The sequence below is a fragment of the Tyto alba genome, unplaced genomic scaffold (assembly GCF_018691265.1).
Source record: "Tyto alba isolate M040663 unplaced genomic scaffold, T.alba_DEE_v4.0 Super-Scaffold_3, whole genome shotgun sequence".
NCBI lineage: Eukaryota > Metazoa > Chordata > Aves > Strigiformes > Tytonidae > Tyto > Tyto alba.
The window spans coordinates 13,957,274-13,972,304 of record NW_024881304.1 but is presented as its reverse complement, the minus strand read 5'-3'; the positions used below and the strand labels follow the sequence as shown (position 1 = coordinate 13,972,304).

General features: G+C 37.7%; 1 protein-coding gene across 2 annotated transcripts in view; it reads right to left on the bottom strand.

Annotated features, from left to right (window-relative positions):
• Positions 1 to 15,031, bottom strand: part of TAFA1 (TAFA chemokine like family member 1) — a 233,831-nt gene that overhangs the window by 14,383 nt on the left and 204,417 nt on the right. The gene's annotated exons all lie outside the window — the stretch shown is intronic.

Here is a 15,031-nt window from a genome sequence, read left to right as displayed (position 1 = left end):
TCAATAGTTTAGAGGGAACATGCTAGGTATTAAAATGTTCCAAGACTGCTTCTGCATTTGCCATTATAAAGCCACAGCAACTATCTATTTTTGCCTTTGACAAAGTGTACACATTTTGTTTATACAGAAATAGAATACAAAGAATTAGAGATATTAGATTGCGCTTCCTCCTAATCATAGGCACCATGTTACTCCAAGGAATAAGAAACAGAGTTCGTTTTCAAAACCAGTATGACACTTGTTGCAGGATGGGAAAGTTTTTACTGTAAGTATAAAGCATTTCATTTTAATCTAGTTTCCACCAGAGAAGATTGATATAAATAAAATTTAAATAGAGAACATATTTCACAGATGCCAGCAGTGAAAAGACTTTGTCAGCTTAATGAAAAGATATCAATTTTCTCCACTTTATTCGATAAATTGTGAGTAATTTTCTAAATGGATTAGATTAAAGGAAAGTTCAAACTCCCCGTGAGAGACTCTTGCACTGATGGAGACTTTTGGCAATGGCAATAGCACAGAGGTAGGTAAAATATTTCAGTTTTTTTTTAAAAAAAAACCCCTGATATAAACTAGAATAGGAGAATCTGTAACCCTGTGCTCACCTATTCCTTACAAAATAAAATCTCAGAGAATTGAATGAGACATGTAGTTTCTCTTACTCTATTGGCATATCATGGGTTGCAGAATGAATTATGGGGGTGGGAACACATTTCATGGGAGGATGGGAAAACCTGAGTGAAAGAAAGTGTCATATGAAGGGTTATGTATTTCATAAACAAAGATACCATTTACTCCAGGAGTTGTAAAGCAATAGTCTGATAAGTTAAAGAATACAAATCTGAAACAAAAGATTTCAGGTTGAATAATGCTGTCTAGGAGAAATACAGGATGTTTCCTACAGATAGTCCATCAAACTATCTGCTTTAATTCAATCTTATTCAATTTTAGAAGCATCAATCTGATGCTCACACAGTGTAATACTTTGCAGAGTTTGATAACAGACCTCTCATAACTCTGGGAAAACTGACATTTCTCCAGTTTAAAATACAAGCACAGTGCAATCAGTTTGGCAAGCGATGTCTTATATCTCCTAATTGCCTTTGATCCAGTCTTGCTGAGTTAATTTAATATTTTTTAATTGCAGTAAACATTTAAAAGAGATCATCATATTATTTTTTTTTCTTTTAGAACTTTCTGATCTTTACAATATTCTCCAGGTTTTTGAACAATGTTTTATTAATTCACTGGCAGAAACTTTAGGAAGAATTGAAGGTTTTTATATTTTTTTTCCATCCAGAATTATTGATTTTTCATTGCTATATATTCAGCAGCCAGAGCAGGATATTTTTAAGAGTGTAACATGTGTCTGAACAACTCTGTGGGCTGCACTAAAATATACCCATAAAAATGAAAGGGCAGATTAGATGTAAAGAAACCATGAACAATTTCCATTTGATCTACATAAACCAGCAAAAAGGGTCCTAATTCAACAGCATAAGAAGACTCACCAGTGAAAAACCACTTACACTGCCATTTTCTAACAGTTGGTATACTGTTAGGTAAATTGGAAAAAATGACATAAGCATGTTGTATGTTTCCCTCATATCCATATGACTAATAGAGATGGTGTTGGCTAATGGACTGAGAATTAGAAACTCCCAAGGCTTATTTAATCCCAGCTCTGCTTCCGACTTTCTCTATTACTACAGGTAAATCATCTTCTTGCTATACCAATTTTCCATTTGTAATTTTATTTACTTAAGAGGATGAGTTATTTTTGCCTTGTTTCCTTGTATGGTCCCCTCTGTCTTTACTTACCTGTTGAGCTTCAACACTGTATTTCAGCAATTTGGGACTGACCTTTTTTCTGCATTTGAACAACTAGAAGAATGGTGTCTTGGTCTGAGTCTGGGTTTCCTAAGTACTACTATAATAAATAATAACATTAAAATTATATGAAGTCTGTGTGCTGCCAGAAGGCTTTTAAGCACATGCCTGACTTTCAGCCGAGTAAGGATGGTCTATTAAAGAACAGATTTCATACAAAATAGCTTAGATCTTGCAAATGAATTTCTTGCCCTCAACGCTGTTCAGCCTGGCTGGGTCAAACACTGCAGCTTTGTAATTTTTCCATGACCCTCTTTTTGCACCTTTGGAAACAAACGTTGCTTAGACATATGGCTGAGAAGCATCCATAGCTGAAGTCAGACCATGATTTCTCATGGGTGGCACCTTCATGGTGAGTGAACGTGCATCTTCACTTCCATGAGCGCATTAAAAATGACAGTACTCAAGTCCTCTGAGTACTTATAAAGTGTGTACAGCTGTTCAGTGGTAAAAAGCCTCAGTTTTGTTAGCTAGGCACACATAAAAACATCCAGATTTTAAGGAGAACTATCGAATTTTCTTAATGATCTTCTGAGTTGGGTCGATCTCAGAGATCTCAGCAGCACTGAGTACAGGCCAAAGAAAAGCAATTAGGATTTTTCTTAGGCCCTAAAATTCAATTTGTGAGATCTTTTCAATGTCTCAGATTTTAAGGCAATAAAAAAATGAAGCCACCAGAAGCTGTCAGGCTTGGAGGCCAATGGGTCCTAGCACTCCTTCCCAGAGATGTCAGCAGGTCCCAGGTCAGTTGAATTGTGCTTGGCATCTGGCTCTCAACCCCTGTTCTCTTTTGCTAATACTGTACTCAAAAGGTGTTGTTGGCTTTTTTAATTAGTCCACACACTACTGAGCTCAGATATGACCAATGTTTGGCATTTTTTCTCTGGCAACTATGGATCATAGTCAGCATTATACCTGAACCTTCACTGCAGTATCTATCTGGAATTTCTACAATGAAAGGCAGAGCAAGCCTGGACAAAACAGGGTTTTGAGGATATCTGTGGCAAGGAGAAAAGATATGAAATGATAAAATAAACCAAGTATGATGAACTTGTCTCCCCAAAAATGCATAGTGTATTCTATGACCTTCCAGAGTGCTAGGACACAGCCTTACATTTTTTCTTGGAAATTCCTGAATTCACGCACAGCAACATACATCTAAGGCAAACGTCAAGCTGCCTGCCTTTATTTATAGTTTTATGTGTGTGAGTTTATTGGTGTTTGACATAACCTCGCTGCAAAGACAGTGGGTCATTTGAGAGCAACCTGCTGACACTAATGAGTGCTAATGAGACTAATGAAAACATGAAATGTTTACATGCAGGGAGCTGAAATGAATGCAGACAATCAAGGATCCCCTCCCAACCTGCATGGGGAAAATTGATCTTTTGTGGGTTAGGGGCACCCATGGCTGCTATTTATTATTGAAGTTTGGAAGTGAATCCATCCCTCGCTGCAGAACAAAGCTGAGAGCAGGCTGATAAAATATTTGTGCAGTGTAGCAGTGTTATTTACACTTTATTTGAACTGCTTCTAGATAGCCTAGTGAAAGCTTAATCTTATTGTTATATATTTAATGAAATGCCAATGAGCTGCAGCATAATTATACATTTTTGGAAAGACAATAGGAAGCTGCTTATAAATATTCACACACATGTTTCAGACCAGGGTTGAGGACTGGTTTGTCATCAAAGAAGAAAAATGTCTCCGTGCAATGTTAATTTTTCATTAATAATGATTCATTAATAAAGTAAATGAATGGGTTGAAATGCAGAGAGAGAAGACCCAGGCTGAGATGAGGATAAGGGAGGTGCACAGTGGTTAGTGGGTGGCCTTTCAGTGCTATTCTCCAGTGGCTGCAGCGACTCTACGTTGTCACATATACATATATGTACAGATACACAATGAGCTGCTGTGGTCGTGATGCTGCTGTGGAGATGTTTGCTCACACAACCAACGTTGCTCAGAAATGACTGTGTTGAACCTAAGATACAATTGCTATGACTTTGTCCATCGTGATGGTGGAAGTGAGAACACAGGAGGAACAATTATTGCCTGGTTTTGCATTAAAAACCAATGACCGGTGTCTGATCCAATGGTTAGTGAAGAAACAGGAAAAAATTCTTAGTTTTTGCAGGCTTTAGACCAAATCTGGTGTCTGTAAAAGCTGCTGTTTACTTGAACATGAATCCCCTATGATGCAGGGGACTGGGTGTAGTGAGATGCAAGGGAAAAGCTGCAAGATGGGCTCTGAAGGGTGAAAGTCTATTATGAAATTCTGACTGAATGAGATGCCAGAAACATAGCATAGCAGCAAAGCAGTCATGAAAGAACACTGAAAATTAATAAATTATATAACTATAATGCATTTATAAGGCATAACAAAGCATGCATAATATATTGGATAGTTATCAGTTATGAAATTAAATTCTGGTGTACTGCTTGGGTATGAATTGTATAGTATTTGTGTCTTCTTGTTTCCAGTCCACAGAGAAGATTTCTGTAAATAAATAAATAAGAAAAACTCTTCCCCTGAATCTACATAAATTAATCACACATAATGAGATTATGTGTTATTAGTCAACAAAAAATGCCTTTTTTTTTTAAAATGTCTATACATTTTTCTTGTTTGTTTTTTTTTTTTTTGTTTTTTTTTTTTTTTTAAATTTTTTAACATGCAAGCTATTATATTGTCACTGTTTCTCTCTGTGAAAAATACTAAGTGCTCTGTGCTTTAAAGACCTAAGGTTGAATCTTTGAGATTAGAAAATGCTGAAATATGTGGCTGTGGTTCCAGGTGTCTGTAATAGTAAGGGCTATCAGGTGGGTACCTGCTGCTGAAGAAAGCATACAAGGATAGGAGAAGTAGTAAAAGAACCAAAAGCACAATGATTCAAGATATCAGTGTGAGCAGTAAAAGGGTAATATTTCTCCTAAAACCTGGATATCAAGGAACTTTTGGAAATAAAGAGACCACTACAAGGTGTGAAGTACGTGAAGCCATCTGCTATTCTTCCCTTAAAAAAGATGGAAAGAGGATAAAAATCAGAGTTAGAAAATATCTGAATTAAAATACTCCTTAATTTTGAGCTTGTTATAAGAATCTAAAGTCCTAAAAGGGTCTGAATATCACTGCTGGTCTAAGACTTTTGCTGGGTTTAATGGTAATGGCAGATCCAGAAATACACTGAGGTGTGTGATTTCAGATCAGTTTCAGATCACTGAAATTACAGGTTTCAGTCATCACTTCAGAGACTCAGGTTTGTAATTTTATAGAAGAACCCTTGCTTGAGGTACCACACTTTTGGACAGGGTGGCCCCGCCATACAAGGATGGGGTTGGGTGTGAGCAGCTGTTTGCTGGCATTGTCATGGAGACAGAATATGACTCTAGAGGGACCTTCTTGTTCTCCCCGGTCCCACCAGTGCAAGCACCTGCTGGCACGGTCATACTTATGTCCAAAACACCCACCATCACATGTCTTTGTCTTGTCTATTAGCAGTAAAGTTGACAAACTAGTCCATGCACTTTTCATGTAGTTGAGGTTAATCTGCTTGACCTAATGCCTCATATTCTTGGTACATTCTCTTTCCCCTGAAATGGTCTGCCTGCTGTGTCCTGCAGCATAACAAAATATGCAGAAATCTATTATCCGATAGACACCCATTCAGAAGAGCTGCCCTCATTAGTTGCCTGTTGGCATGCAGCTGTAAAAGGATGGCAACAGCCCTTTGTTATTGCCTGTACCCACTAACTATTTTCAGACCAGATCAACTACAGAAATATGTTTATGGCAGACTGGTTTACAGCTGGTGGAGTGTTATTTAAACCCCCACCAACCAACCAACTCACACTGTAAACTAGTGTCAGGTTCCCAGTGCGCGCATTGTAGGAATGATTCAATTTGAAATGATAAACTAAGGGAGATTTAATTGTCCTAATGACAGTACTATGAACTTGCACATGGTGTGCCACTTTATTCACAGTTGTACCAAAAGGCAGAGCTTGCAAATTTTTTTAATGTGGTAGTTCAGTTAACTTGCAATTATCTCTGTTGTGAAAAGATGATATGGTCCAAGTTGTCTTCCATGAATTGGGGATTGCTGTGTTATAAATAATACACCTATAGAGCACTAAAGTCTCCATGTTCCAGCTCTCAAAATTTACCTCAGAAGGGCAGAGTTGAAAATCTGTGTGGAGGAAGCTGTTTTCAAAGGTTAAGTTAAATGAGCCAACTGCCACTCCACAAGGCAATTACTGATTTATTAAAAGTGTTGTATTCATTCAAATCTCTTTGTTCTGTGATGTAAGACAAGTCTAATTTTGTTTTAAAGATTAAAGGAACATTTGTTTTTTTGTAAACAAATCTCTAGCTACTATTACAAATTACATCATGCATAATCTTGACATGATAGATTTGGAGATATTTCAGTACAACAATGCCAGTGCAATCAGAACAAGAACTGAGAGACTGAACAAAAACTGATGAATTGAGCACACGATATTTTACATCTCATATCATAGCTTAATTACTGCTTCAATATGCATGGAATAAGAGAAGTAACTCAATTATAAAAGCTTATCAGCAAGACTTAAAAACAGTGAAATTCATGAGTGGATATTAAACTGACCTTAACTGACAAGCTTTTCTTTGAAATGATGTTTTCCTTCAGTGCTCATAATGCTTATTTACTCTGAAACATTTTATGGAGCTGAGAACTCTGTTAATGGGCACTTGAAATTTCATGGCCATGTTGGAATTGGTACAGCTCATTTCTTTTTTGCCTCCATTCAATTTAACTCTGAGTTGTATTATTTTAAAAGATGAAAACACACTACCATTTACAGTGGGGTTTTTTCCCTCTTTTTGACCTTGGAAGAGTCCCTGAATTGCACTTCTAAGTAAGTCTTTGCAACAAATAATTTATATGATGACCTTACTCAGTTGTCCTTAGAGCAAATAAACCCAAATTTATACAAGGATCATTATTTCTTATGTAATGTACAAGATGTGCTCTTAAAAAAATAAACAGATGGAAGGAGCTGGGAGTCTTAGACTCCAGATACTCCAGGAATCTCGTGCACATTGCGGTCAGATGGTTGTTAGCTATGAGGCCATAAGCTCCAGTCTCTTCACTACAAATAGGAATTTAACATTCTATTTTTCACAAACATCTGTCCTTGTTCTACTTGATCTCATTAATGTTCATACAAAAATGAATGTAAATGGAGCCTGAGCATGCCCAACGCAAGTTCTTTTACAAATCTGAGCATGAATTAGATAAAGTGCTTTGAAGAATATGTTCAGCTCTTCCAGTTGCAAAATATATGGCAAGAAGAAGCCCTCCAAAGATGAATAGTTAAACAAAGATACTGAGAATTGCTATAGTTACTAGCAAACTGAACAGGAAGTTGTTTTAGATTAAATTTTATAATACTCCTTGTTCATCTTTCTTAAGTGCTTTAAACAAGGTTGAGATAACTGGGTTTTCTTTCTAAATAATCACCTCCACTAATACTGTAAAGTTAAAAGTAGATCAAATAAGAAAGATAATTGTCTAATGAATCCCATAACTCTGGGCATTACATTGCAGTTTGCAGGCTAGTAAGATTTCTCCTTTTCTGCTTCAGCAGTGATCACCCATGGAAGAGAAGATGGATGAAGAGAAGCAGGTGAGTGGACAAGCATTGGGAAAACTGTAAAGTCTGGATAAGTGGAGATAATCTGAACTGTTATTGCTCAGAGGTGAGTCCATATTTACAAGTGCTTTGGTTTTATCAACCATCACAAGTTCACAGTTTGAGGCTTTATAGGAGGAACATCTCCGGGTCTATCTTGCATGAGCATGGACTGACTTTACCAAGTTCTCAAGAACTCCATGTGTCCACCTCAAGAGGCTTCTTGAACACAGGACAGTTAAAAAAGAATCACATGATGAAGGGGATCATTATCAGATATCTCTTTCTATTTAATCAGTTTAATTATCAATTACCCAAATTCTACAGAAGCACTTCTGTCCTGATTGGCACTTGCTGTTTATAATGTGCAAGGTCCTTGACAGCCAGACATGACCATGTACACAGAGACTGGGACTCAAAAGATGGGAAACGTCTATAAAGTGAGTCTTCATCTCACCAACCAACATTGCAAAACTAAGAACTCTGAAGCTGAAGCTTCCTCACATCTGGAAAAGAACTGCCAGAAAAGTTTACATAAAGAAGTTTTTGCTATCCTGCTGCTGCAATTTTTTATGTAAGAAATTTTTTCATGTAAGAAATCCTCTTGCATTGTTCAGGTTGATCTGCCATAGAGTTGTAGGGTTGATATTCTTTCCAGTACCACTTACAGTATCTGACTTCTCATTCAATCAATTGATCTGTGGGAGCGATTTCTTGTTTTCACTTGCTCCAGGCTTCTCAGCACCTCTCTCCCCTCTTCTCCTGATTAATTCAGTCTCCACACCTGTGATCTCTAAGAGAAGGCTAGAAACTGATGGCTCCTCCCATAAGACATTGAGCATGGGTAATTAAATGGTCACACATTTGATTGTGTGTCACATTTAGTTCAAGCACTCTAAGACAGAAACATTGTTATTTCACTTAAAGCGCTGAACTTTATTTTTTTTTTCTACAACTTAGATATAATGCTCTTACTCTGGACTTTGTGATGACATGCAGGCGAAATAGCTTTGTTATGGAAGACAGTCTTCAGAGTTTTGCAATTTAACTTTCAATGAAGGTAGAATATGATAATTTATTATGAGTGCTTTTTGCATGAGCTTCCTCAAATATTTATAAGCTCATTTAAATAATTAATACAGGAGTTTTAATAAACTGTTTATATTCACAAAAAGAATGTAATTTGCAGGAAGGACTGTTCAGGTGCTAGGAAACACGGATAGACCACATGAATTAAAAATAATGGCTTGCATCTAAAGTTTATATGACCTTTTTACAAGTTGTCTAAGGTTGATTTCTTGGGGTGAAAAAGTTCTTCTATTGAACTGGTTAAGCTGTGCACTACAAACTATTTTAGAAAGGAAAAAAGAATGACCTTCTATTAGCTTGGGGATTTTCAGGATCAAGGTTTATCCAAAGAAAAAAATCCACATTATCTTAATTAAGTAGGCCAACATAAGTGTCCTCTTTTTTTTTTTTTTTTTTCTTCATCCCACCCCCCCCTTTTTTTTTTTTTTTTTTAAAAAAAAAAAAAAAAAACCAATGGTTGCTGCATACTATTTTCAGGAAAGCAAAAGCAGTTTTTCATTCATTGGGACAAGTTTGTGTTTATCACTAAAGCAGGTCATTATTTAATCAAGCACAAGCTATCTAACCCAGCATGTGACTATCCTAATACGGTTAATAACAATAAAATCCTATTAACAAAAGCAATTATTTCACAGGAATCCAGCCAGCTAGGGCTTTCCCAGGCTGCCTGGGCATCCATGATTTCCTCCCTCTGCCTCTGAAGCCAAGTCGAGCACAGGGACATCCTCAGACACTTGTAAGGATATCAGATTCAGGCTACTGTGGGTCAAAGGGGAGTAGCTCATTCTGTCTCAGTCTTCTCCCATATATCCCTTTCTAGGAGGCTGCGGGTATTTAGCCTGTGCTGAGGCAAAGAGCCCACCTTGCTGGGCTGAGCATGTACCCTGGCAAGCGGGGCTGTACTGGCTGCAGGGCAAAACTCTCCTGCTCATGCTGGGCAGGCACCTTCTCATCCTCCAAACCTGCCTGGACCCGATACGTGACTTCTGCCCTACATCCCTATAGCACCGAGAACACGTTATTTCCTGCCATTCTCTAGTTAAGAAGTAATTGCTATTGCCAGCTCCAGGCATGGCTCTCACTATGTCTGTGGGAAGTGTTGCCTTTAGTCCTGGTATCATTTATCCTCATCGAGGTTAACTTTAAACTTTTCATGAACCACCTAGGTGCAAGCAGGCACATGCGGCTCTTTCCTAAACAGAAGCTAGTGCAGGTGCATGAGCTCCTGCATGAGTACTGAGTCTGCCTTATTCTGAGTTCTGTCCCTTTGAGAAACACTGTTCCAGGCACTGTGAGCTCAAAGTCCTCTCACAAAGCCAAACTTTTCACTCAGAAATACCAGGTAAAGACAGATTTTTTTTCTTTTTTTTTTTTTTTTTTCCCCCTCACACCATCTATATAAGCACAAAAACCACCCTCCACCACATTTAGAAAGGCAATTGCAGATATTTTAAGTACCAAATAAATCCATGCTTGTAACTTCTGTTGCCTTAAAACTCAGGCGCATTATGTTCTGCAAACATTTTCTCTTTGCTGTATCAGAGTAAACCACTAGCAATCTCCAACACCAACCCTGGAGAGAGATTTAGCAACTAAACCAAGGTGGATAGCAGGGAAGGAGAGGAAAGTATGCAAATTTCACTGGGCACACTATAATTACTAATTCATAGCAGAACAGATCACAGTATTTCACGCTTTTCCCATGTAATTCAGTCACAGCAGTATTCATTTTACTATTAATTTTAATAGAATAATTACCTTTATAAAGAAGAAAGAAATTACCATTACAGGGTCAGATCCTCAGGTGGGAAAGATATGGTGATTTATGCTAGTTTGATGAATTTTGTAATCTTCCTTTTCCTTCCTTTGAAAAGGAATTCAGTAATTGACTAGTAGCCAAACTTACAGAAATAATCTATGCTAAATGAACCAAAATAAGAAGAGGCAAAGCAAAGAAATGCAAACAATTAATGATAAAATTTACATATCTGTATTTGAATATTTATGTGTGTATGTGCCTGGCAGACACATGCACACACATACACATACATACACATGTGTCTAAACAGCCAGTTCCCAGTTCATTCCCAACACTGTCTGGCAGGAGAAACAGTTCCCATAGTGACACACTGCTGAATTTATCATGTTATGTGTCCAGATTCAGCTCTTCAAAACGGCAAGGATTTGGGGATTCCAGTAACATCCTTTTTGAGTATTAACAGAGAGAAGGGTTTAGGTAATGAGCTGTATAAATGACCAACAAAATAAGGAAGAGAAAGCTGCATTATTATCTCAACAGCCCAGAGATATAAGCAGCCCGCTTAAAAATTTTGCTCTTGGTCACCAGAAACTTTTGATAGAGATATTTCATAACCTGCAGCTGTCATAGTTCATATGTTTTTGAGAAAAAGCTTAGACCTTACCCCCTATCATTTGCTGCCCTCACTTCCATTCCACCTTTTTTACCTGATATTTTCCTGTTCTGTCTTGCAGGAGCAGCTCCGGCAGATCTGTCTTTTGCCCGAGCTGTTTTGGCAGAGACAAGGTGGGAGGAGGTAGAGGTGGCCTCCAAGAGCTGCTGGGCAGCTTCTGCAGCTGTCTCTCATCTTTAATCAGCTTCAGCTGCTGTAATTTAGATACTTCAAGGTGCTGCATTATATTAAAATGAATTGCTCTGAGAATTACTACTGAGATTAATTGAATTTATGGTCCCATCCAGGAGTATATGCCCTCTTGTTTGGATTAAGATAATCCCTTGCTTGAAACAGAAGTTAAAATACATGTCAATTTTGTCAGTCAGCAGTGTTGTCACTGAAGCTTTTTACCTCAAAAAAAGAAAAAATTCAAGATAATTGTTTCCTTTCTCTCTGCTAAGGTTTCATATTCAGCTATTTTATTTCAGGGTTCTGTTTAAATTGAAACTACTACAGCATTATATGCAAAGAGAAATCAATCTCAGAGGGGGGAAAAAAGAGGAACCAAATATAGATTAAAAAGCTGCCTCTCCAAAGATTTTGAAATATGAGAAGCCTGGCTCTGCATGTAAGATTAATGACAGCTACGTGTGTGATGAATAGTTCAGCTCAAATCAGAGGAAGGTTTTACCCTAAGTATCCACTGTTGTGAATGTTGAAACCCTAATATCATCTGACCATACAGCAGGTGCACATGGCTTCCTTATTCTCCTGGACTGCACAATGAAGTGAACAACATAGAGAAATAATACATACGTTTATAATCAATCCACATCACTTTATGACAAAAAGGTAATTTCTCTCTCTGGATATCTTTTTTTTTTTTTCCCATTATTTTCATATGTAGTAATATCTCAGCTTTGTTCTCTTCTCATTAAGAAATGCAGATATGGCACTGACAACAGAGACTTGTCTCACATAGCGGCTTATGAATGGAGCTATTCTGGTACTTTAAACTGTAAGTATTTTTTTTGAAGAATGGACAAAATGAATATTCAGTCACTGTGCATTCAGGGGCTCAGTTCATGGCCAGGGAGCATTCAAGACTCCAAATCTGCGTTGGGAGCTCATGCAGAGCCCTTCCATCTCTGCCTCACAGGGACAATCAGTTTCCTGGCCAGGGAAATGCAGAATGGTTTCTGCAAAGAAGTGTCTTCAGTGGCTGATGTGCTTCAAGATTTTGTATTTTAATACAAATGAATTATTCAAACAGTGTCAGCATTTGTTCATTAAAAAGTAGGTAGAAATAGTCAAACCAGGACAGCTTTTGACCTCCAAGGCTTTTGTAGTAACGGGGAGGCTCATGTTGCAGCAAAGTTGGTGCATCATCACGCCACAGCAGTTTCCTGTGTCTTTAACACCTCCACGGCAAGGATCTACAAGCAGTTTCCAAACCATACCTTGACACAGTAAAGCCCTGTCAAGCTTTAAGGGACATTATATTCTTGTCCCTGGATCACTATGGATTGTACAAGCCGCTCTGAAGGTCATGGGCAGAAATGGTAAAAATATCGATTATCCTTCAGTGGAAACATTGGGTTATATTTGTGTTCTCTTCGCTGGAGAAAAAAGTTAGTGGCAAGTTCCCTTCCACTTTCTGTAGGCAGTGGAATGAAAAGGCACTTATGAAGTGTTTAGGAGTAACCATAACATCTTACATAGCTATAAAAATAAGGTTTTTCTAATGCAAAAAAAAATCTGACCCAAGATCAAGCTCTTAATGTACACATGTACACTGTTTGAAAGGAAAATCTTTAAAAGTTAATGAGTTATATAAACTTATTTTTTAAGTCATTGTATTTGCTATTACTTTCAAATTAAACGAGTCTGAGAAAATGAATTGCACAGTTGTTAGTGCTTTTTGTTTTAAATTGTAATTTTTAATTTAGAAAACCCCTGAGGGCAAGTAATTTATGTGCCCAAATGTGGAACGTAGATGACTCACTGGAAGCCCTCAGTCTTTCAAAGTGAGATCCTAAATATTAGTTTGTGCTAGAGAGAGAGAGTGAGAGGAGCAGGCTATGTCTGCAAATTCGTTAGGGAAGCTTAGTGCGTACGTGTTCTGGGTCTTTCTTTAGCAGTCTGCAACACCCCCCCAGATCATCACTCAACATGATTGTAAACAGATTTTCTTGATATATACCTGAGGAAACTATACAGGATGGGAGAAAAAAAAATAATCTACACAACCAGATAACTGTGAAATGGATTACATGTATATACACGCATATATTTCTGTGCCATCTTTTTGATTTTTCAGGGCATTGAAAGAGATGGACAGTAGGGACACACCTTTGCAACACCATCTACCCATGCAGAGATGCCTGGTTATACCACAGTGAAGCTAAATCCCAGCAGCATTTCAGTGAGCCCTTGCTAAACTCTAGTGAGGCAAAGGGGAGTCAGATCAGCTCCACAAAGACAATATAAGTGTCTAATATCCCTAAGGGATTGTCTGTGACCAATCTCTCAGCATAGCATGCTGCATTACGTTTTTGTTCTGCAAGGGTAGAGTAACAAATGGGACTATCAGAAAGGGCTACAGATGCATCTTCTGTCATTTTTAAGAAAACCAGATTTGTAAGAAGTCAGCCACACTGTATGCAAAAGAGGATCTAAATGTACTGGAATAAGATTGAAGACTTGACATTTAAATTGCAAGGCTGAAATTTTTATGCATTTTTACATGCATTCTGTTAGGGCTTTGTGGGTAGCTGAAGGGTAGGAATGAAGAAGTGAAGAAGTATTCACTTTCTGAGGATGGCTTGCAAAGGCAAAAAGAAATTGTTATTTATAGGGATGCTGAGTGTACCTTTATAAAATGCACTTGCTTATCATTCAGGACAAAGATCTGGAAATCTGCTGAATTTGCTTAAACTTTTGGAAGATGTGTGCATATAAGTGGTGGGGTTTCACATTCATATTGTATTTTCAGTGATGCATTATAAAGAACTTTCCACTTGCAGAATGTTATACAGTTTTCCCGTGGCCATAATGTGTTGGTTCTGCTGGCCGTGAAACTAATGTCAAAGCTTCCTCCCGAAGCTGAAGCTTCCCTTCAGCTAAAGCAGGCCATCTTACACCTGCCAGCACTAATCTTGTGAGAAACTCCACCAAGGTGCCACTGAAACACTTTTTAGACTGAATGACAAGACGGAGTTGAAAACAGTTTATGGCTAGAGTCAACACATTCAATTTGAACAGTTATGGAAATAATATATCATTTTTACCCGAAACTCCCAGAACTATCTTACAAAACCTCCAAAGAGCTGGGGGTTTTGGGGTGTTTTCTTTCTTTGATTTCTTTTGGGTTTTGGGGGTTTGTTGTTCTTGTGTTGTGGTTCTTTTGGGTCATAACTGGAGTTATTGTCTGGTATAATGCCTTATATACTAGCATACACAAAATAAGGCTGTTTTTCAATATGTCTTGTCTGACTATTTTTCAGGAAAGTGAGTTGTAAACAGTGGATAACTTTCTAGGGATGAAGATGGTGCAAATACACTTCTGAATTTATGGATCACAAGAAAAACCTCACAGTTCCAGTGCTGATCCTTCCACAAACACAGTAGAGTATAGGCAGAACAGCAACAATTGCAGTTCTCAGCCTAACAATGATGTGAATCATATATTACCATAGATGGACTTCTGCCAAGGCTCTAAGCTATAAAGCATAAAGTACTCTAAGAAAAACAAAAACGCACTGCCCTGATTCAACTAGAAGGTGATGACTGCAAATATACTTTACAATGTGCATGACAAACAAGGGTAGAATTGAACATTAAATCCACCAGCCTTTCATAATGCAGGACTTCTTTCTAACCAGAAATGCAATCTGTTATCTCGCTAATTTTGATTCTGTCTCTTTCTATCTTCTTCATTTTAGTGGTGACTAGATCTG